This window comes from Uranotaenia lowii, chromosome 1 (assembly GCF_029784155.1).
Source record: "Uranotaenia lowii strain MFRU-FL chromosome 1, ASM2978415v1, whole genome shotgun sequence".
Lineage (NCBI taxonomy): Eukaryota > Metazoa > Arthropoda > Insecta > Diptera > Culicidae > Uranotaenia > Uranotaenia lowii.
Window position 1 is genome coordinate 141,103,600 of NC_073691.1, and position 23,534 is coordinate 141,127,133.

General features: G+C 36.9%; 1 protein-coding gene across 1 annotated transcript in view; it reads right to left on the minus strand.

The window, feature by feature from the left end:
• The window catches only part of LOC129740317 (uncharacterized), a 459,755-nt gene extending 459,023 nt beyond the window's left edge, over positions 1–732 (minus strand). The window contains exon 1 of the mRNA XM_055731953.1: positions 47–732. The gene's annotated coding sequence lies outside the window, so the exon portion shown is untranslated. The remainder of the gene's footprint in view (positions 1–46) is intronic.
• Positions 733–23,534: the final 22,802 nt, after the last annotated feature.

The window sequence follows — 23,534 nt, forward strand, 5'->3', positions numbered from 1 at the left end:
TTTCTCCTCGAGGCAGTTGAGGGTTCAAGTTCGAGGGGTCTCTTACCTTTTTCTCAAAAGTTGACTGAAGATTCTGGGTCTTCTCTCGTGCAGCAGGGATGTTGATTTATTTCTCGAGTTGTCGTTACTCTTGCCAGGCAATAGAAGTATTCTTCGATATTGTTTCACGAAAACCTTTTACTGAAGGTTTCAAAGCTCTTTCAATGGCCTTTTCAATCACTCACTTGTATCAAGTTGTTGGCTTTCATAAGAGATCACACTAACAGTATGTTTTCACTCTTGAACTTCAATGGTAGCTTCTTGTTATCCCACTCGAGGCTTGAAGCACTTTTCTCGAATAACTATTTGGTGGTTTTTCTTTTCCTCTCCCTTTACAGCACAGATTCCACAAATCAGTAGAATGGGGCACTACTAGATTTTTTTTTAAATAATCACTTCCTAGAAGCTTGTTCCCCAAAACTGCAGCTCGAATTCACGGGATGCGTCGATTGGACAGATGCGGCAAGGACAACGACGGATCGCCGGAATGCAGGAAGAAAGTTCCTGTCTGCTTCGGAGGCACTTCTCTCACACACTCCGCTTGGGAACTATCACTGAGGGCAACTGCACGATCTTGACCGTACTGAGGTTGGCACTGAACTAAAGCATACACCCTCGAAAGAAGGTTGTTATATAAGTTCCGGAAACGGGACTGCCTGGGCGCTCCTTGGCCGTGATCTTCAGCGGTTGATGGCTCGCGAAAGAGTTGGGGCTCGTCTTCATTTCTTCGGGATTTTCTATAAAAATTTCTTCGCGACTTGTCGCGAGAGCGCGAACATTGAAAACTCAATCATGCGCTACATCTCTCATCACGCTCGCGGAAAAACTACGTTAGAAGCTCAAGATCAAGTTGCGTAACGTCAACCCTGGAGAAAGAGTGACCTTGATCGCGAATTTTCCGCTGTTCTCAAGAAAACTACCGCTCAATCGCGCCAACAGTTCAAAGACACCCGTGCATCCATGATCAAGTTCAATGTACGCGAGAGACGAACCATCGCACAAAACGCACCACCAAAACCTCTCACTTAACTCTCTTCCTCTCAGAGAGCGAGAGTAAATAAAGTTCCCAACGAGAGCAAACCTCTCCCATTTTTGCTCTTTCGCTGAGTTCCGCGAACTCCAAGAAGAGGCTCGCCGAGCGACCAGAGAGTGTGTCCTACATTGGCAATCCTTAACATCAACCGCGGGAATGCAATTCATGCAGTTCGAAACCTGCCTTCCAGACAGTTGTTCGCTCAAAAGAGAGCGAATTGAATCAGTGCAGGTAGGTACTTTAACCTTTTTTCCGTTTCACAGGCAGACGCACGTCGATCGTGAGCAACCGCGTGACCTTCCATCCCTGGTCCGAATTCCGAACACGCGGAGCAGCCGTATCAATCGCGCGCATCGTCGTCGTCACTCGCGCCTGAGAATCCAACTGGAATCATTCGGTGGCAGCAGGTAGTTGTCCCCAGGAGGGAGGTTGGAGGAAAAGTAACGCATTCACCGTTGCTTTTTCTGTTTTCCGCGGAGTTGCTCCAATTTCTGCGCCTCTTTCCACCCACACGGTAGTCGTCAGTTGAATGGCTCAACTTAGCCCAAATTGAAATCAATCGAATGAAGAGGGTTGCATTATTCTGGATGCGTTCGGCGGCCTTCCGTTTGATTGCGGCTCCCCGTTCGTGTGTTTATTTGAAATGCACTCTGTTCCGATGTGGAAATTCGTGACCTCGGCCGTTGCTTTTGTATGTGGATGCGTCCCGTCCACGGACCGAAGTGTCATTCTGGAACGACGATTGATGGCAGCGTGGCCAAATGATTTACGTTAAATGATTTACTAATTTTGCGATTTTTGCTGCTAGGTAACTAAATCGAATCTGTTTGTTCTTCTTATTCAATGCTATCCTTTAATTAGGATTTGGAAGTGGAATTTTGGGATATATTCAAGAAAACTCGTCTTCAAAATATACTTTTTTCCAAGAATTTGAGGGTTGACCTTGGTAAAAAGATAGTATTCAATTAGAAAAAAAATGAATTCTGGGCACCTACTTTTTGATAACATTACTCTTTTTAATACCGAGTAACAATACATGTTTTTTACGATTTTCGGGTTATTCATTCTTTATACAACACATTGCTTCTTTGAATTATGTAAATATCTAGATTCGTTTTAATAGATGTTTTGTAAACCTCTGCATAACTCAAGTTGAGCCAACACTGGCCCTAGCGATCCCATCAACAGGGATAACTTCAAAGAAAAAAAAACTCAGCATATGTGATAATTCGGCTCGGTATTAAAAGTTAATCAATCATATTGATGGTTTCAATAGATAACATAGGGTAACATTATTTTTGGTGATTTTGTTTCAACAACTGTTTTTGATAGGTTTCGGCGTCCTGACTTTAAAACGGCTTTCAAATTATGTCTACTAATTATGTCTAATGGCTATCCTTCACTCAATCAAGGATTCAGATTTTGCATAGATATTCTTGTTCCAATGTAAAAACCTACAACGCTTTAAAAAATTAAATTAAATTAATTTTCTTTTCGTTCTCTCAACTTTTTTTTTCTCTCTACTTCTCACTTTTCACTCTTTTTGACTCATTTAACAACTTCGTTGAAGACTGCGAAACGATTTCACTTATTGTTTTTTTTTTAAATATCAAAGATTGAATTTAGTTTAAATTAACTTCCTCCGGAACCTCGACATACCACTAGTGATTCATATTGGGATAAATTTCGCAGACAAAAACGAAATTTCAGGTAAATACAATCAAGTATTCTGATAAAATTTATGATGTTACAAAACGACGTTATCGCCAAGTAAAGGGTGATACGGTCAAAATTTGGCCAAGGGAATACTGGTGTAAATCTGTTAAATCGTTTATTTAAAAAATCAAATTAAATTTCTTTTTCAAGTTTAATTAGTATAAAATTCAGGAAAAATATTCAGTTAGGCTTCCGCTTTTCTAAATCCGAATTGCCGGGCCTTACGCTTAACCCCTGCCATCAGATTTTGTACAGCCACCTTGTCCATCTTCTTCGCCGCAGAAAGCCAGTATGCCTTGGACTGCTGCTCGTCCTTAGCAGTTTTTTTGGTCTTCTTTAGGTTTCGCTTGAAACTAGCCCAGTATTTCTCAATAAGGCGGAGCTCTGGTGTGTTGGGAGGGTTCTTGTCCTTGGGAACCACCTGCACGTTGTTGGCGGCGTACCACTCCATGGCCTTTTTACCGTAATGGCAAGATGCCAAATCCGGCCAAAACAGTACCGAACAACCGTGTTTCTTCAGGAAAGGCAGCAGACGTTTATTCAAACACTCTTTCACGTAAATTTCTTGATTGACAGTCCCGGAAGCTATGAAAATGCTGCTTTTCAAGCCACAGGTACAGATGGCTTGCCAAACCAGATATTTCTTCGCGAACTTTGACAGTTTCATGTGCCTGAAAATATCTGCTACCTTTCCCTTTCCTTTTGCCGTATAAAACTCCTGTTCTGGAAGCTGCTTGTAGTCGGCTTTGACGTAGGTTTTGTCGTCCATTACTAAGCAGTCAAACTTCGTCAGCATCGTCGTGTACAGCCTGCATTTCTGACGCACACGCATTTCTGACAGCCTCCGGGATCGCGCTCTGGCCGTCGTATTTTGTTTATCATCGCGATTTGGAGTCACTACCTTCTTGTAAGTCGATAGTCCGGCTCGTTTTTTGGCTCGTTGCACGGTTGTAGACGATACACCCAGCTTATTTATCTCGGAGAGAGAGGTTAGGGTTTCGCTTGAAACTACCGGCAACTCTCTTTGTCGTCTCAGCGGCTTCTTGTTTTCGATTTCCCCCCCGATCCAGACTTCCTGGCTGTCAACAAACGTTCCCCAAACACTTTAATTACATTTGTAACGGTTGATTTGGCAACTTTTAGCGATTTTGCCAGCTTTGCGTTCGAGTAGCTCGGATTATCGCGATGCGCGAGCAAAATTTTGATACGCTGCTCTTCTTCCTTGGACGGCATTTTGACAACTGAAGTGTGAATTCCAAAATCAAAATAGGAGCAAGATTCTACGCACACACACACCTTCAAAATGAGGGGTGATCAGATTTTTTAAATGCAAAATTGAAAGAAATACGTCAAGTTGATATTGACCAAATTTTGACCGTATCACCCTTTAGGAGATTCAAAAGGCCTCCAGTGAAAATAATTAAACCAATGGTCATGTCGAATACACTAAACATTCTTTATTCTTTTTTGCATAGTATAGAGAAATTTCAAATATTCTTTAGTGATTTTTAAAATTCTAGAATTAAAAATGTATTTCTAAACTTCAACAGTGATTTATACGAAACTCATCAGGTGGCTCATACGACCTAATCGAAACAAACAATAGAATTGATGTATTGAATTTTCCCTAATTTGATATTATTCTTCTAAAGCGTTTCAGCTCCGAATTGAGGTCTGACGAATAAGAAATGAAGCTGATGAACCTGAATTCAAAATTTATGACACGAGGAAAAAAAATAAAATTTTCTGTGATGTTAAGAATTTAAGATCAAGTTTTAGCTAATGGGTAGAGGGCACGGATTCTAAAACCTGCAATAAATTCATGTTTCACTGCATTCCATGCTAAATAACACCAATACAAAAGTTTTGAAGTTATTGATATCTAGTTTTGTGAAAAGCATTTAATCGTAGTCACTAATTTCGATCAAATATTCTGCAATCAATGATTCATCTTTATATTGATAAATTCGTAGGGTAGGTGTTTCAAAACTTTTTATTGTAACAGTCAGGAGATTCGAACCTCGACCTGCCGTAAATGTAATGTAATGTAAATGTAATGTAAATGTAATGTAAATGTAATGTAAATGTAATGTAAATGTAATGTAAATGTAATGTAAATGTAATGTAAATGTAATGTAAATGTAATGTAAATGTAATGTAAATGTAATGTAAATGTAATATAAATGTAATGTAAATGTAATGTAAATGTAATGTAAATGTAATGTAAATGTAATGTAAATGTAATGTAAATGTAATGTAAATGTAATGTAAATGTAATGTAAATGTAATGTAAATGTAATGTAAATGTAATGTAAATGTAATGTAAATGTAATGTAAATGTAATGTAAATGTAATGTAAATGTAATGTAAATGTAATGTAAATGTAATGTAAATGTAATGTAAATGTAATGTAAATGTAATGTAAATGTAATGTAAATGTAATGTAAATGTAATGTAAATGTAATGTAAATGTAATGTAAATGTAATGTAAATGTAATGTAAATGTAATGTAAATGTAATGTAAATGTAATGTAAATGTAATGTAAATGTAATGTAAATGTAATGTAAATGTAATGTAAATGTAATGTAAATGTAATGTAAATGTAATGTAAATGTAATGTAAATGTAATGTAAATGTAATGTAAATGTAATGTAAATGTAATGTAAATGTAATGTAAATGTAATGTAAATGTAATGTAAATGTAATGTAAATGTAATGTAAATGTAATGTAAATGTAATGTAAATGTAATGTAAATGTAATGTAAATGTAATGTAAATGTAATGTAAATGTAATGTAAATGTAATGTAAATGTAATGTAAATGTAATGTAAATGTAATGTAAATGTAATGTAAATGTAATGTAAATGTAATGTAAATGTAATGTAAATGTAATGTAAATGTAATGTAAATGTAATGTAAATGTAATGTAAATGTAATGTAAATGTAATGTAAATGTAATGTAAATGTAATGTAAATGTAATGTAAATGTAATGTAAATGTAATGTAAATGTAATGTAAATGTAATGTAAATGTAATGTAAATGTAATGTAAATGTAATGTAAATGTAATGTAAATGTAATGTAAATGTAATGTAAATGTAATGTAAATGTAATGTAAATGTAATGTAAATGTAATGTAAATGTAATGTAAATGTAATGTAAATGTAATGTAAATGTAATGTAAATGTAATGTAAATGTAATGTAAATGTAATGTAAATGTAATGTAAATGTAATGTAAATGTAATGTAAATGTAATGTAAATGTAATGTAAATGTAATGTAAATGTAATGTAAATGTAATGTAAATGTAATGTAAATGTAATGTAAATGTAATGTAAATGTAATGTAAATGTAATGTAAATGTAATGTAAATGTAATGTAAATGTAATGTAAATGTAATGTAAATGTAATGTAAATGTAATGTAAATGTAATGTAAATGTAATGTAAATGTAATGTAAATGTAATGTAAATGTAATGTAAATGTAATGTAAATGTAATGTAAATGTAATGTAAATGTAATGTAAATGTAATGTAAATGTAATGTAAATGTAATGTAAATGTAATGTAAATGTAATGTAAATGTAATGTAAATGTAATGTAAATGTAATGAAAATGTAATGTAAATGTAATGTAAACGTAATGCTTATGTTGAAGGTTTCCCATTAATTAAACTGTATCCAAAAACTTTCGATCTCAAAATGAAGGTTCTATTCACAATGGCTTCTCGGTTGGCAACGCTGATGTGTGTAGCTGAAAATGCACTTAACGTTTCGTGAACTGGTTCGAAAGTGTTGCGCTACGTAAAGTAACCTGGCTGGCAGTGGCAGGAACAAAATGTACCGTTACTTTGAGAGCTGCTCGAATATTCCTACTCACTATCGCTGGTATACGACTTAAGCGCAATAAACGTCGTCAGTGCAGCAACGAGTGCAATGCGGCAGCCTGTAGTTATTCATGTGCCAATAAGAAATGAGACGCGCGTATGACTTACTATTCGCTGATCTTCCTCCTTTCCTCTTCTCTTCCATCTCTCATACTAAACCACCCAATTGCCAGAACAACGCAAACATTCCAATTACAACAAGTCTCATTTTATCACAGTCTCCGGCATGCTGCTGGTGCTATCAGCATCGCATATTTTGAATGGGTCATGTTTTACGAGCATCAGTCTTCCCTTTCGATTGCTTCCTCTTTCGATCCATTCTCAGCGCAATCGTTAGACCCAAGCCAAACCAAACGGGATGGGACAGGAACTGGGAGATTGGGATGCGGAATGGCCTTGCCTGCGGCTATCCAACCAGCAACTGTCATATGCGTGTCAGGCAGCTCAAATCGTGTTGCGCAAAAACGGAACAAATCAACCATGCGAGCCGCAAAGAAGCAGCAACGACGCGCGGCCATAATGCGAACACTTTGAGCGGCACGCCGCCAGGCAGCCATCGCGTGACTTTCTTGCGCTTTCCAAAGGTACATAGGATCGTACTTACATACATAAAAATGTGGTCGAATTTGAAATTATGATTCTGCTTATCGATGGCGCATGCTGGGGGATGTACCTTCTTGTAGTTACCGCATTATGCGCGCTCCCAATCTGATGAGGCGGATGAGACAAAAGTTGGCCCACTTCGTGGGTGGCATTCATATTAGTTTGCTATTTTTAGGCGCAATGTTAACTTCCAACATTTCCTCATTCATTAATTTCTGAATACGCATTCCCAATATGAATTCTGAATGTTGATTTGGATTGGCTTAAAATTTAAGAGTTCAAAATCACTGACAACTAATCAACTTGCGCAAATTAATCAGCGCATTGCATCCCATTTGCTTTTTGTTATGCCCCCTTTTTGTCTTGGCCCTTTCCTTTGCATCAACGAATTTTCTGCAGCCAATAAAACCACCTACCCTGAACGAGAAGCGTCCGGCACTACGAGAAGTGAAGTAGAGAAAAGTTGAATTCCCAGAGGAAAGTGATTCGTGTTTTAAATGAAAACTAATTTTCCGTTCGATACTTTTACCCCGTTGCCCGTTGTGTTGCGTTGGCCATTCGCTGGACAGATGGCGATGGCGATTTGACCCTTTTTTCCAGCTGACCCCGTCCAAGTTGTCTGTCATTGTTACAGGTGGCTGACGGGCCAAACGGTCGATAGGTAATTAATCTTGGGATGGGACCCGCTGAGATTAATCGCACCTGCACGCGCAAGCTGAGAGAAGAGACTTGGAGAGGTGCCTACTTACGGCAAAATATTTGATATGGGAACTTTTCACGGGGGTAACTATCGAGTTTGGCTTCTCTTCTGCGATACGGGGGTTATATTCCCGCAATTGTATGTATTGAATCAAAAGGTTAAAAAAAAAATGAAACTATTTTTATTCAAAAAAATTGTTTACACTTTTTAACTTAAAGAGTGAATAGGAATAAATTCACTTTGAGACTTAGAATACCGTACCTCCAGAATTCACGATTATTCTGCACGTATTTTTTATTAGATTTAAATAACGATTCGAAACTCCAGTTACAGCTCTCATGTCAAATGGTTGCCTCTGATTTATGCTGAAATTGATTTAAATGTTTTTGTTTCGATTATAGTCGTTTTACCATCTTTATGGCATTCGCGAGTTTATCAACGATGCAGTCGGAGGACATTTATTGAAAAACTCATTCGGTACAACTGTGTTCGATGTTTACTCTTGGGCTCGAACTCACGAACATCGGCTCAGGAGGCAACTGACTTACCAACTGAGCTATATCACAAGAATCAGATTTAAAATCATTCCAACAACCAAGAATCAAAATTAAAATAATTTTCTCAAATTACATTTGCTTCAAGAAGGTGAAGCAAAGCACATCGTGTCAGTTAGTTGAATAAAATTTTAGTTAATTTTAAAACATTGGAATCAAAAATGAACTACGCGGGATTTTCAGACAAGCAGTTGATCAAAAATATTAGGTATTTCGACATGATTTTATGCAGTCCGCACTTTAATAGTTTAATGAAATTTTGTTTCCATGTCTTCAGCAAACTTGTGTGTTCAGAAAAAATAAACAAATTTTATTACAGACATAGTCGTAGAACCTTCCGTGAAAATTCCAAACAAAAATATGCGGAAACCTATAAATTTTTGAGCATTTTTATTAATTTGAGAATTTAAATGAAGTGTCTTTTTTATATGTTTCTTAGCTGACCCGGTGTGCTTTGCTACACCTTGTAAAAATGATGGGAATTTTTATAAAAAATATATTCAACTTTTTTGTTGATTATTTTATATTTAAATCTCAACATCATTAGATATAGATCTACCCCTTGACATGAAAGATGCAACTTTAGTTTTGAAGTGCAATACAAAAGAGATTAATTCTAATTTTCTTGATTATTCTTTATGCTCTCATAACCTGACATGAAAATTATTTTTCAATTATTATTTATTATCTGAAATTCGGACTCTGTATATATTTATTCATAAGTTCCTTAATTCTGGCGAAATGAATGTTCTTGTATAAAATTCCTCTCCCATGCCAAATTTGGTTCCATTTGCTTAATCAATTTCCAAGTCATTAAACAAAAATTATGAGAGTCCCCCTGCTTAAAAATCGAGAAAACATTTCTCGCACATCAATCCCTTTTATGCATAATTTTCTCAATCATTTCTTAGGGTTATTAAAAAAGTATGGGTTAGAGTGCCCCAAATGACCCGACTTTTGAAAAAGTTATGCGCTGCAGGTTAAAATTGATCCTTGGCCTAGTACAAGATCACATGCCAAATTTGGGCCAGATCGGATGACGGGAAGGGGTCGCTCAACGAGCCTTAAGTTTGTATGGGATTTCGAGACATTTTGTTCGGGAGGAACATGAAAAACCAGTTTTTCATCAATAACTTTGGTTCCCGTCTGCCGATTTCTTTCAAAAACGGGTTTTCTTAAAGCCTAAACTATGAACAATATTTCATCCGAAAACTGCATTTCGATAAGAGTTAAGATAAAAAAGTTATTAGGCTTCAAAAATGGGCTAACTTTTTTAACGGTGGTATTCAGCACTCGTAATGAGGCGTCAATATGTTCGACCGCCTCGACTCATTAACAGTGATGAATACCACCCTTAAAAAAGTTAGCTCATTTTTGAAGCCTTATATCTTTCTCATCTTAACTCTAATTGAAATGCAGTCTTCGGATGAAATATTTTTCATAATTTAGGCTTTAAGAAAAACTTTTGAAAAAAATCGGCCGACGGGAACCAAAGTTATTGATGATAAACTGGTTTTTCATGGTCCTCCCGAACAAAATGTCTCGAAATCCCATACAAACTTCAGGCTCGTTGAGCGACCCATTTCCGTGATCCGATCTGGCCCAAATTTGGCATGAGATCTTGTACTAGGATTAGGATCAATTTCAGCCTACAGCGCATAACATTTCATAGGTTTTGAATTTCCCATACAAATTTGGGGCAGTCTAGTATGGGTGCACCCCTTCCCCTTTTCTAGCTGCCAACTGAAAGAAAGGAGGATTCTAAAATTCGTATTACATATGGCAAATTTTGCCCCATTTGCTTAATATTTTACAGAATATAATTTAATTTTTATATTTTACAGAAATTCTAAGATATTCAACAAAAATGTATGGGACTCTTGTCCTCTTTTCTATCTTACTCAATGGAAGAAGGATAGCGTCCCAAATAATTAAAGAAACATAATTCGTACCAATATACATTTCTATACTTAATTCGTTTTTTTCGATTGATTAATTCTCGACATCTTAAAAAAACTGTGATGCCCTCCTTACCTCTTCTTATTTGTGAGCTGGGATAAGGGAAGAGTTTTGAAACCCATAGTCTTTTTTCGTATCCAAATATCATCCCATGCCAAATTTGGTACCATTTGCTTGAATGGTTATGCAAACATTCCTCTTTTGCTTGGGAGATCCCCTTCCCCTTCCAGTGAGAAAGAGGGGTCTCAAACTATAATAGGAACCTCCTCCGGCATCAGGAGCGCCCATCTGTCAATTTTCATGCAAATCGTTTCAGTATTTAGTTCCCGAGTCTATAGGGAACAGACAGACAGACGGACAGAAATCCATTTTTATTTATAAAGACTTTATAAAGACTGGAAAAATGAAAAAATCGTATTTTATTTTAATTTTTTTTCTTGATGTACTCTTCATTTTCAACTGTTTCAAGTGATTTTTAAGGAAAAATAAAAAATCATGAAACGAAGGGATAAGCATTCCAAATTGTCCGGTTTTATCCGGGCTTGCCCGTTTCTTCAAAAAAAAACGAAACGAAGATATCGAGAAAAATGCCCGGATTTTGTCTGGATTCTGTCCGGATTTATCCACAATCTTATCAAAATCCAACCAAAAACTACAATATTTGTTAAATTATGTTGATTTTGTTAGGTTGTTTCATCGAAACAAAAATGCAAACTTTTTTGGAAATGTTAAACTTAAATCAAAAACCGTCCATAAAAAATATTTTCTTATTTGTATATTTTTCCCCTTTTTCTCTTCTATTTTATGAAAACCTGTACTTCGGCCAGATTTTCCCGGATATTGAAAAATTAGTGCACAAATGAAATCCCTAAAAGTTAATCGCTAAACAAGTGTGATTTTCGGTACCATTTCAGTATAATATCTTTACCGCGCTGCTTTCGCACATTTTGTTATATAAAATAAACACCTATAGATTAAACTTTTTGATCGCCACTCAAAGACATCCGCCAATAATTTTTGCACTTATGCCACCGACCCCTGGCTGGCTGACTGGCTGGCACCCTGACCAAATGATAACAATTTGAATCTTATAGCTTAGTTGCTCCAAGCAATTTCGACGTTACCGCCAACCCGGTGAAAACGCATTTCCGCAATTCGTTAATTCGATCGTGCGATTTTGTAATTTGTTGCATCCTGCGTCCGCCGATCGATTCGATTTTGGTGGTGGGGCGACTGAGCAAGGGGTAGGTCCATGGGTTTTTTTTCGGTTCGCTGGTCATCGCCCATTTGCGCCCCTTAAAAATTGGATAATGCCCCATTCAGATCCGTTCACGAATCACAGTTACACAAAATCACCAAGAAATACGAGATAGGCGGAAAGAGACAGAAAAATATGGTTATAGATGGGGGAAAAAGGCAGCAGATTCAAGTTCAACAAACGATTAAACGGTGATGATGGAAACCAAGCGCGGAAATTCGGTGGCATACAACTGATGCACGAAAGTCGTCGTCAACTTACTGCCTCGCCGCCCCATGAATGAATGGTTGAGTTGGGTACTATTGAACGAATGTCTCTTGGCTTGGGGCTTCACTCCGCTCGTAGGCAGTTATCTCTCTGCCCAGTGAACTAATCGACTGACGGAATTCGATACACTCACACGGCGATGCGTATTACAAGAGGGCCTACGCCCGGGAACTGTTCGGATTTAATGTGAACGGAATTAAAGCGGTAATTTTCAGCTATCCATCCCACCCGTTTCCCATCCTTCCCCATTTTTGAAGGTACCCACTTGGAACAAACTAACCGAAAATGTCTGAACTTGGGAAGGAAGAAAGAAGCTCGAGATGATCGATGTGCTGTGCGGGAAGTTCGGAACTAATCAGCAGAGTCATCCGATCTCACTTTCGTTGGGACGGAAAAGATTTTAACGCTGGTAATTAACCGTATGATTTGGGAAAATGATGTGAACGCATCGCATCGCATCCAGATTGATCGGCGGAGAAATACATGGTAGAAAAAATAGTTACTGAAAGACTGACATATTACGTGTCGTGGAGCTGGGTAACTAGTTGCGGCTATTTTGGTTCGGAATGATTTAAAACTTATGTTTCCACCAGCACTGCACTCGATCTAGCGTTTATTGAAAATTACTAAAATAGGTGGTTGAAAGTGGCATGATACCATGTTAAGTTACAGGGTCCGGCAATTGAAGTGCTACATTGTGAGCCGGCGCCGAGTCCTGTTGGAAAACCCAATCCCTGGAACCAAAATGTCGACGTGCCCACGGTTCGACGACATTCTGTAGAACTAGTTCCCGATGTGTATTTTGGTTGATCTTCACTCCTTCAGGGACAAAAACTAGCGGAGTCCGGCCATCACGGGAGATTCCGGCCCAAACCATCGCCGATGCTGTTTGGCAACAAAACTCTTTCGTTCTGCTTATTCACGAACTGCTGTACGGTGAAGAGTTTCTCGTCGGTAAACACGATATTCTTCAACCTTCCTTCCGCGACCCGCTTCAGCAGCGCCTTTGCTCTTTTTACCCGTTCTTGTTTCTGCTTCACCGTAAGGTCTTGAACCTTTTGGATCTTGTAGTACTTGGTCTGAAGATTATCTTTCAGGATCCGACGGAGACTTCGATCCGATATTTTGTTTATTTTTTGTTTATTTAATATAAAATCATCTGACATATGTATGTGTCTTAATGATCTACTTAATATAATTTGTACATAACATGATACTCCTAAGTTCTTAATTGGTCACTTAAGCCAGATTCAATGCGGCGTCTAAAAGTTGAAATCGATACATTGAAGTCGAAGATATTAAAATAACGTAAAAAACATAACTTTGCGGAACGGAGAGGGTCATTGCTGCCATATCGCGTGCTTCTTGGTTCCAGAGAGAGCCAATTCCTATTGCGCAGGGTTCTTTCTGGAGCATAAATATTGCAGCGAGAGAGTAACCAGGAGCAGTCGATTTCGTTTCGAAGAATCTTTGCCACGAACATCGATTGACCGATGGAACGACGATCCGACAGCGTATGAAGTCCAAGCAGGGCACATCGTTGTGCGTATGGAGGTAAATTTAATGGATTCTCCCAAGGTAGATCACGAAGAGCATAACGCACGAACCGACGTTGAATTGCTTCAAAACGCGCTGTCCATGCAGCTTCAAACGGCCACCATACCAGGTTCGCAGATTCCAATATTGATCGCACCAGGCAGCAATACAAAGCTCGCAAGCAAATCGGATCAGTGAATTCTTTGCTCAAACGTATAATGAATCCCAGCATTCGGTTTGCCTTCTCGAGTACCACAGAATAATGACGCTTAAAAGTCATACGGTTGTCCAACAAAACGCCAAGGTCCTTAATCTCCTCAACACGATGCAATTGCTCGCCCAGAATGTTGTAGTGATGCATGAAAGGATTTTTCATACGCCCAAATGTGATAATACAGCACTTCGCAACGCTCAAAACAAGTAAATTATTAGCACACCAGTTCACAACAGTGTCCAAGAAGCGTTGCAATTCATAACAGTCAGCTTGGTTGTTTATGACTAAAAATATTTTCAGGTCGTCCGCGTATAGGAGAACTCCACATCCAATGAGCAACAAATTAATGTCGTTACAGAATAGTGTAAACAATAAAGGACCCAAATTGCTACCTTGGGGTACCCCAGACTTTGGAATAAAGTCAGAGGATTCCGCAGAACCAATTCTTACAGCCAATCGGCGATCCGTTAGGTAGCTTCTGATCCATGCACACAATCGTTCGGAAAAACCTAGTCGATGCAATTTTTTCAAGAGAATATCGTGGTTTACAGAGTCAAATGCCGCCGAAATATCGGTATATATCGCGTCGATTTGTTTCCCGCCATCCATGTTGGATATGCAGAAGGATGTGAAAACCATTAGGTTTGAAGTTACCGAGCGTTTAGGAAAAAATCCGTGCTGATTCTCAGAGATCCAGTTCCGGCAAGTCGAAAACATGACATCGTTGACGATCCTCTCAAATACTTTCGAACAGGCAGCTAGCGATGTGACTCCGCGGTAGTTAAGAACATCTTGCTTGTCACCTTTTTTGTGTACTGGGCTCATAAGCGATTTTTTCCAGATGGTAGGAAATTTTTGCTGTTCTAGAGACTGATTAAAAATGAGTGTAAGTGGTTTTACCAGCAAAGAGCGACATTTTTTCAATACGCATGCCGGTATTCCATCCTGTCCAGCTGAAGTGGAATTCTTCAAATTATTGATAGCTTCTAAAACCATTTCCTCGCTAACAGCAAAAACATCCAGATCCAGCACATCGATGGGTAATCGTGTTACCGCGGCGTTTAATTGATCGGCAGTTGGCGATTCAACTGAAAAGACACTGGCAAAATGCGTCGCAAAAAGGCAACATTTTTCAGCAGGTGACGTGGCAATACGGTTTTTTAATTTGAAAATAGCTGGAAGCCCGGACTCCTTCCGTTTGGAGTTTACAAACCTCCAGAACTTTTTTGGATTGCGACGAAGCTCGCTCTGAGTACGATCCACATAACGGCGATAGCACAGTCGATTATATATCCGGTATTGTTTAGTAGCATCGTTCAAATTGATTTTCACAAATGGGCATCTGGAGTTACAAAACTTCCGCAACAATTTCGAACGTGTCTTTTTCAATCGTTTCAGGTGAGCATTAGTCCAAGGAGGTCGAAGAGGAGGTCGCATCAAGGGTACGGATTTATCAAACGCGTCATCCAGAATTGCGCAAAATATATTAACAGCCACATCTACGTTCATGCAACATTGAATGTCGGACCAGTCGACTTCAGACAGAACACGGTTCATAGCATCAAAATCCGCGCGATTAAAGTCACGGGCTGATGCATCGAAATCCTCAATAAATGCGATAGGACTCGGAAATGAGATTTCAAACTCCAAAGGAGGGTGGTGCACGTCTATAGGGACGACGACATTGCTCGCCTCGATTATGGGGCTAATCAGAATAGATTCATCCACGAAAACCAAATCCAGCGTTCGATTCTGAGAATTTCGGATCCCGTTTCGCTGTTTCACTTCATTCAGCGTCGTTCCATCCAAGAGTGAAGCACTAGCTGTGTTTATCACTGAGACAGAATCTAACACCATAGTGTTGTTTTGGCCAGGAATCCAGGACAGTTGCGATTGGTTGAAGTCACCAAGAAGAATCACATTACATGCAGGGTATTGTTGCCTAGCCTCTGATAGCATGTCAACATGCAAATCGATGATTGAACAGTCGTGACTTTTTTCCGGAGGTACATATGCGGTTCCGATCAGAAATGAGCAGTTATCATCTGACACTCTCACCCACAAATTCTCTACGCTATCAGTGTTAAAAGTTACGATTGATGAGCTAAGCTTATTTGACACCGCTATCAGGACCCCGCCCCCTCTACTGCGACGACTATTGGCACTACTTCTGTCACATCGAAACACGTTATAGTCAGAACAAAATAGCTGACTAGATATGTTGAGATCCTCTGCCAATTTAATGGCACTACGACAAGGATTTCTCTTATTGTGCTTCTTGATGATCTTCGCCATGGCAGGTGTCACCACAGTAGGTCGGCGTTCCACACCATACCGGTTTTTTGCATTTCCGGTCTCCAGGTATCTTTTAACTCTACGGTACGCAAAACTTTTGCACACACTTATATCGGACAGCTCACGAACTATGTCCTTCTGCCGTTTGCCAGCTAGGAACAAGTCAACACCTGATTACAAAAGTAACACTTACATCCAATGACAGCTGAGACTAGATGTAAACAAAGCGACGGGGGGTCGTTCAATACTGTTTCGTGTGCAACGAAATAATTACTGTTGAAGTAATGTAGCAGTTCAATTGCCGGACCCTGTACAATCATTTCAAAATTATGGTGAAACTGCATCCAATTATAAAGAAGGAATATGCATTTTCCGAATGACTGCCAAGGAACAAACTGTCCTGATCATTAGACTGAGTCGATTTGGGGTCATTTTTGAATTTCTCAAACCCTGGGGTCTAAGAAGCTTCGTCTTGGTCCAAAACTCATCCATGATTTTTTGTAGGATTTTTAAGTAACGTTTACATGAGTAAATTTGAACTTTTAGGTTTCTATGGGAAAATTGAATATTTTGTACTGAAAAATCAACATCGTTTTTGTTTCTTCTGTGGAACCGAGTCAGCTGACAGTTTTTGTGCCAACTTTGTCGAAGACCGTAACTTCGTATCTTATTAGGCAAAAAAGTTATTAGCTGTTTAACAGAGGTATGTCTTTTCGCATTGATAAACAACAAATTCAATTGACATCACTGCTGAAGCCTCGCGAAGTATTGCAAGAAAAGTAGTCATGCAGTACCTCGCTAGGTGCCCTGCAGGGATGTCAAGTGAATTTATTGTTTATCAATGCGAAAAGACATACCTCTGTTAAACAGCTAATAACTGTTTTACCTAATAAGATTCGAAGTTACGGTTTTGGACAAAGTTGTTCAGCGGAAAATTTCCCTAAGGAATTTCATAAATTGGCACAAACACTGTCAGCTGGCTCGTTTCCACAGAAGAAACAAAAACGATGTTGATTTTTCAGTACAAAATATTCAATTTTCCCATAGAAACCTAAAAGTTCAAATTTACTCATGTAAACGTTACTTAAAAATTCTACAAAAAATCATGGATGAGTTTTGAACCAAGACGAAGCTTTTTAGACCCCAGGGTTTGAGAAATTCAAAAATGACCCCAAATCGACTCAGTCTACTGATCATGCCTAACTTGAATAATTGAATCTGCTTAATACTTCTTAGGGAATTTTGAATATCCGCTAAGCTTAAGGGCCTTTCGCCTCGATCCCATCTAGAATTGCAATGAATCTTTAAGTACCGTAAAACGGGGTAATATTGATCACCGGGGTAAATTTGATCAACAATAAACTTTTCTACAATATCATCAATAACTCAGTCTATTGTTTGAATTTTCGAAAACTGCTTTCTACGTTTAAAAGCCTATGAATTGAATATAAAAGAGGCAAAATTTGGTTTGTATGTAAAATTTGTTTCTGCAAGTAAAAATCTAAATCCAAAAATTTTAAATATCTTTTTTTCCAAGGCTCGTAAACAAACAGCTCTCCTGATGATACCAGAAGTATTTAGAAGCAAACGGGTTGTTAAATGTGAAAGAACAACTTTTCTTCTATGTATACGAACAGTTATTGTTCTATTTTTATAGTCATTTAATGATAGATTATTATTTATTTACATAGTATTCCGTCTCACGACATAACTTGACGAACATAATTCCTAAAATTCACTCGGTTCATAGCGACCGTTCTCCAATTTCTCGGGCACCCCACGTTCGCCAGATCACGCTCCACTTGGTCTAACCACCTCGCTCGTTGCGCCCCCGCTCGTCTTGTTCCTACCGGATTCGTAGCGAACACCTGTTTTGCAGGACAGTCTTCCGGCATTCTCGCAACATGTCCAGCCCAGCGTATCCGGCCAGCCTTCACCACCTTCTGGATACTGGGTTCGCCGTAGAGTCGCGCGAGCTCGTGGTTCATCCTTCGCCTCCACACTCCGTTCTCCTGTACGCCGCCAAAGATGGTTCTTAACACTCGTCGCTCGAATACTTCGAGTGTACGCAGGTCCTCCTCGAGCAATATCCATGTTTCGTGCCCGTAGAGAACAACCGGTCTAATAAGCGTCATATACAGGTTACACTTCGTGCGAGGGCTAAGTCTTCTCGACCGCAGTTGCTTGTGGAGTCCATAGTAGGCACGACTTCCGCTGATAATTCGCCTCCGGATCTCACGGCTGGTGTCATTGTCTGCGGTCACCAGTGAGCCGAGATAGACAAAGTCTTCGACTATCTCCAGCTCGTCGCCGTCGATCATGACCTTGTTATTACTGGACAAGCGGGTTCGGTCGGTCTCGGATCCGCAGGCCAGCATGTACTTCGTCTTGGACGTATTAATCATCAACCCAATCCTTCCTGCTTCGCGGCGGTTCGTTGGCAACACTGCCAAATGGTTGAAAAGTTTTTGTAGTGTCTGATTTTTTTTGTAAATTAGCGAAAAATAAGTTACATGAATAAATTTTAATGTGTTCAGTTCATGGAGCAAAAAATTCGGTATTCCAGAAATGTGTTGGCATCGAAAGGAAAGGATTTGGTTGGTAAGAATTTTCAATTTTAATAATGACGAGCTAATGGAAGCTCAGGAAAAGAAAAAAATACCCATATGGCAAATTTTCTGAGCAAGGGTCGTTGCCACACCGAGATGAAACTGTTGGTAAGATATTTCATTTCATTTTCATTTTCATCATCAATTCAACGTAGTTTTAAATAACCGTACGATGAGAAACATAAGTATGGATTTATCCAGTGTTTTATTGATTGAAATTTGATTTTATTGTCTTTTTTTTTGCTAACTTTTCATTAGTATATGTATTTGATTATATCAGTTCATTTTATGCAATGCGCAGATTTTTCCATTCACAACCTTATTTTTCTATCCATAAATTCAAACTCTAGTTTTTTTCAGTGCAGAAATGATAAAAATTTGCCACAGAGGTACGTTCATAGAATTGTCATCCATTTGAAGACTGTAGATTTGGTAGAGATCAGCGGACGGAAAAATATTTATTTTTATGCTTTAACTGAACAATAATCTTTTTATAAATTTTAATATGAAATGTTTTAGTATCTGATCAATCATTAGAAATTGTTTTGCTTTTGGATAAATCAGCAATTTATCAGTGTTCATGTGTATCCATTCTCTTAAAATACAATCCTTCGTGAGACTTCTTCTAGGTCGAAAATGTTCCATTCAAAACAACGGAGGATTTGGAGTGTTAAGCAATGAATCTAGCACAGTTTTTTCCTGGAAATGGTCACTCCGAGGTTGTCCTGCCTTACGAGCCGTGCAGATTGGATGTAAATATTCGGCCAGGTTCAGCAAAGTAGGTAGCGAAATGCATTTGAAAGGTAAGTGTCGCCACTCTATTGTAACTATTTGGAGTATTGTGAACGAGTGTGAACGAGAGATTCAAAAGAAGTCTTTTAGTCTAGAGACCATAAAGCGAAATTGTTTTGGTTGCGGTGGTGGGTCGAAAACCTCCCGAGTTCTAGGGATTCGAAACATAGCTCGGTTCTCTTGAGAAACTAGCGGACTCTGTGGATCATTTTATGAATTTCTGAATACTGCGTTTAAAATTAGTCCAGCTAGATTGCTTCCCTCAAAAAAAAAAATCGAATTAATCATTCGTCAACATGACTAACGTAGTTGCTAGACTCTCAATGCACAGTGTCGTGCTTCCATTTTGATGAATGAATAGGCTAGTGAAACTCAGTAAAAATTGTTGAAAAGAAACACAAAAACACAAAATGTTTAAGTGATTACTATTTGCAGCTTTTGGAGCATTCCATGTTATATCTTGTTCATACGTGGTTGAAATACGATTTCTTTATAATATTTTTGTAATTGGTTTAATGCATTTTTTGTTTTACAAAGCTTTATAACTTTCACGTGAAATTTGAATCAAAATTAATCTTGATGGTATATTTTTAAATGCCATAAAAAGAGACGAAAGGAAACGCTTTTGGTCCAACACGTAAAAACTAATCACGAGAATCAAAAAATTGCTTCGATTTCGTTGAAACAATTTTATCGAAATAATAGATGGAAAATTTTCCAATTATCTTGGCTTTAGATTCAACAGCGAATGAAACACATAAATATGTACAGAGTCAATTGCGTAAAAGTTTTTTTTTTATCTAGTTACTTTGCTTATTTGCGTTTTCCTTAACTATTCTAAAGTTTGAAAGTGATTAAAAAACGAATAGTATTATTTAACCTGTTTTGTGTCTAACTTTTCAATAATAAAATAGAACATTGAGTGGGAATAAAATACCTTTCTACTACGCTGAAACCAGGGGCGGTCCTAGAGTTGGCTCTTGGGGGGGGTGATTTTCAAAAATTTAACAATTCAGTCAATATGAAGGAATGAATATCTGGTGAACGAACGATCATTTTGAAAGAGCGAAAAGAAGGGGAGGGTGGCGGGGGGGAGCGATGGTTGCCACTTTCAAATGAGTACAATGTAAGCTGCACATTGCTCCTCCTCCCCCACTTCAATTTTACTGAATAAAATCAAATATATTTCGAAAAATATGAAATAAGAGAAGAATAATGAAATCTTTTAACTAACTTTTTCAATATTTATAGAACAATCAGCAAATCTATAATATTCACTGCCAAAAAATGTAAATAAAATGAAAATTGTCATAATTTGTATATCTGGTAGATTGAAATTGTCACTATCAAAGATCTTTAAAGAATTTCTTGTTATAAATGTCAGTTTACAAATGAAAATTATACACACGTTGTTGAGCTTCTGAAAATTAGTGCTAGGCCAAACAAGAAGTATAGTTTTGAGATAAGTTTTAGTTAATTATTACTATAAATTTGAATTGATTGGGTGACAGCCAAAAAATAGTCTGGGGTTTTTTGAGATACAGTATTCTAATATCCTGACCTGATTGAACAAAACCATGGTCATTTTCGGACTCAGGGCGTCAATATTAGTCTAATTCAGTTGGAAAACCCTGGACTATTTTCAAAAAATCTTTTTTTGTAAGTGTTGTCAGTGTTAACGGTGATTAAATTTTTCATTATAATTTACCGAATAGTGATTTGGAAATTTTGATATATTATTTTCCATGTGGAAACACAATCTTCGTTCAAAATTGTGTTCTGATTTTTCAAATTCTCAATATAAAAAAACAACACTCCAATTATAAATTTAGTTGAAATAAGATTATAAAAATCAGATACTGAAGAATGAAGCATCTGGAACATAATTTTAATTGGTTTGGTCTTGAATTTCAGTTTATAATACAAACTTTTTAATTTTAACTGTACCGAAACAAATAAAATAGCAGGAAATAAATTATAAAGAAAGCGAAAGATCGTTTTTTTTTTCTTCATATAGGTACCTATTCATAATTCCAAACTCTTGAAATGATATTGATTTATAATAAAAAAAAACATGGAATAAAGCCATTAAGGGTTAATTTAGTGAAGAGTATTTATCAATTGCAATTCAAATTTCCAAACTTTCAGATGTAGAGTATCAAACCTTAAACTAGATTTAGACTTAAAATTCCAAAATTGTTATGTGAATGAGCTGAAAGCAGTTTGGCAATATAATTGGTGTAAATCTTGAAATCCAGCAGTATAAGTCAAAAGTCACAAAAATTTCTTTCGAATGTTAGCTTGATGGATTTTCTTGTTGCCTCGACTGATATAGGGAAAGTTTTAATCAAAAAAAAACTAATTTTGGAAAATGTATGCGTTCTTAACTCGATTTCTTTTGTCAGATTTTTTGTCAGAAAACTAATTAGTTTAGAGTTAAATCGATCAATGGTAACTGATGAAACAACTGACCTACATAAACAACAAATAATTATTTTGAATTTATGAATTATCATTTGCTCTTACAACGATGCAGATTCTAGGAAAGTGGCAAATGCCCAAAAAAATACAGATTTTGTTCCTGAAAACGACGATTTGAAGAAAATAAATTTAACAATTATTTTTTATTCTACAATTTTATCGTTCAGAAGTCACGGGAAATTACTCACATTCTCAGCACAATTGATCATTAAGTTAGAACCTTTTTATCTAAATCTGTTTGGTAACGGTACACTTTTACTTAAAAGTGCACAAATTTTTTCAATGAATTTTAACATTGTATTTTCAAAAGTTATACCGGAAAACAAAGCAGAAGAAAAAATAGAAATTTGCATTCAGTACCCCTAAATAAGCTTTTATAAATAGTTTATATTCCTTTTTGTCTCTAAAAACTCATAGGGGACTTCGTTCCATAAAGTAACAAATTTGCAACAATTAATGTGTGGAAAAAGGGAAGAATCGAATTTTATTTCAATTTTTTTTCTTGATGTACTCATCATTTCCAACTGTTTAAAATGATTTTTAAGGAAAAATAAAAAAATCAAGAAATGAAGGGTACTTGAATTTAGAAATCTTTAAAAGGTTATAAAAACTTACACTCTAACAGTTGATATTTAAAATTTTCATATTCAGTTTCTGTTCTTCTTGAATCTTTTTACGGTCATTCTTTATAAGAATGCTTGATGTGACAGATATCAAACCAAATTAAATTAAATTGGATCTATTTTTTTTTCGAAATTTCTTAATATAGGTTAGTATTAAGTTCCATAATTCATATTTGAATGATGTGAAATCGAGGGAGAGATGAATTTATGCAAGAGAATCTTTACTGTGATTCAAAAACTCAATTGTTATTTTGCAATCTAATTATGAATTCCTTTTAAACGCAAGTGAGAATAGTACTGCATTGGAATTTGGAATGTGTTAGACAAAGCTTTGTAAAAATTTAAAATTGTCAATAAACCAACTGTAAATAAAAGACAAAATACAGAATTGAAAGTTCTAATTTATAAACATTTGAATTTTAGATTCGTCTTAGCTTTTTATTCTTGAAGTCAAGTTTTATTGTAACATTTTGTCCAGATTCCTTCGGTTTTTAAGATATTTTGAACTACAAAGAAAAATCCTAATGAGGAAGTTTCCGTTGACAAATCATTCTTGAAAATGGATTTCATGCGGTATCAACATGTTGTATATTACGATTGAATTTATTTTGTGAAATATTGGTGTCAAAGAGATAGGTTAGAAGGTACCCAAGACTGTCAACTAAAGTCACACGTTTCTGAAGCGCCTACTGGAAAAGTCATCACTTCAATGGAGAAGTTGACTACAATTTAAATTTCTTATTAATAAGGCAATTTAACACTTAAAGCCAAGGGTATATTTTCACTTCTTAGAATTACCAAGATCTGTAAATCCATTAAACATTATAGTAATTTTTGAAAATTAAAAGGAATTACCAATCTTATGATTCCGTAAATATGTATATAGCTTGAGTAATTTTTTTTTGTTTTCTTCTATCTGACCGAAAAAGAAAGAAACTGCATGGTAAAGGTAATTCAACAGAAGTTGATTG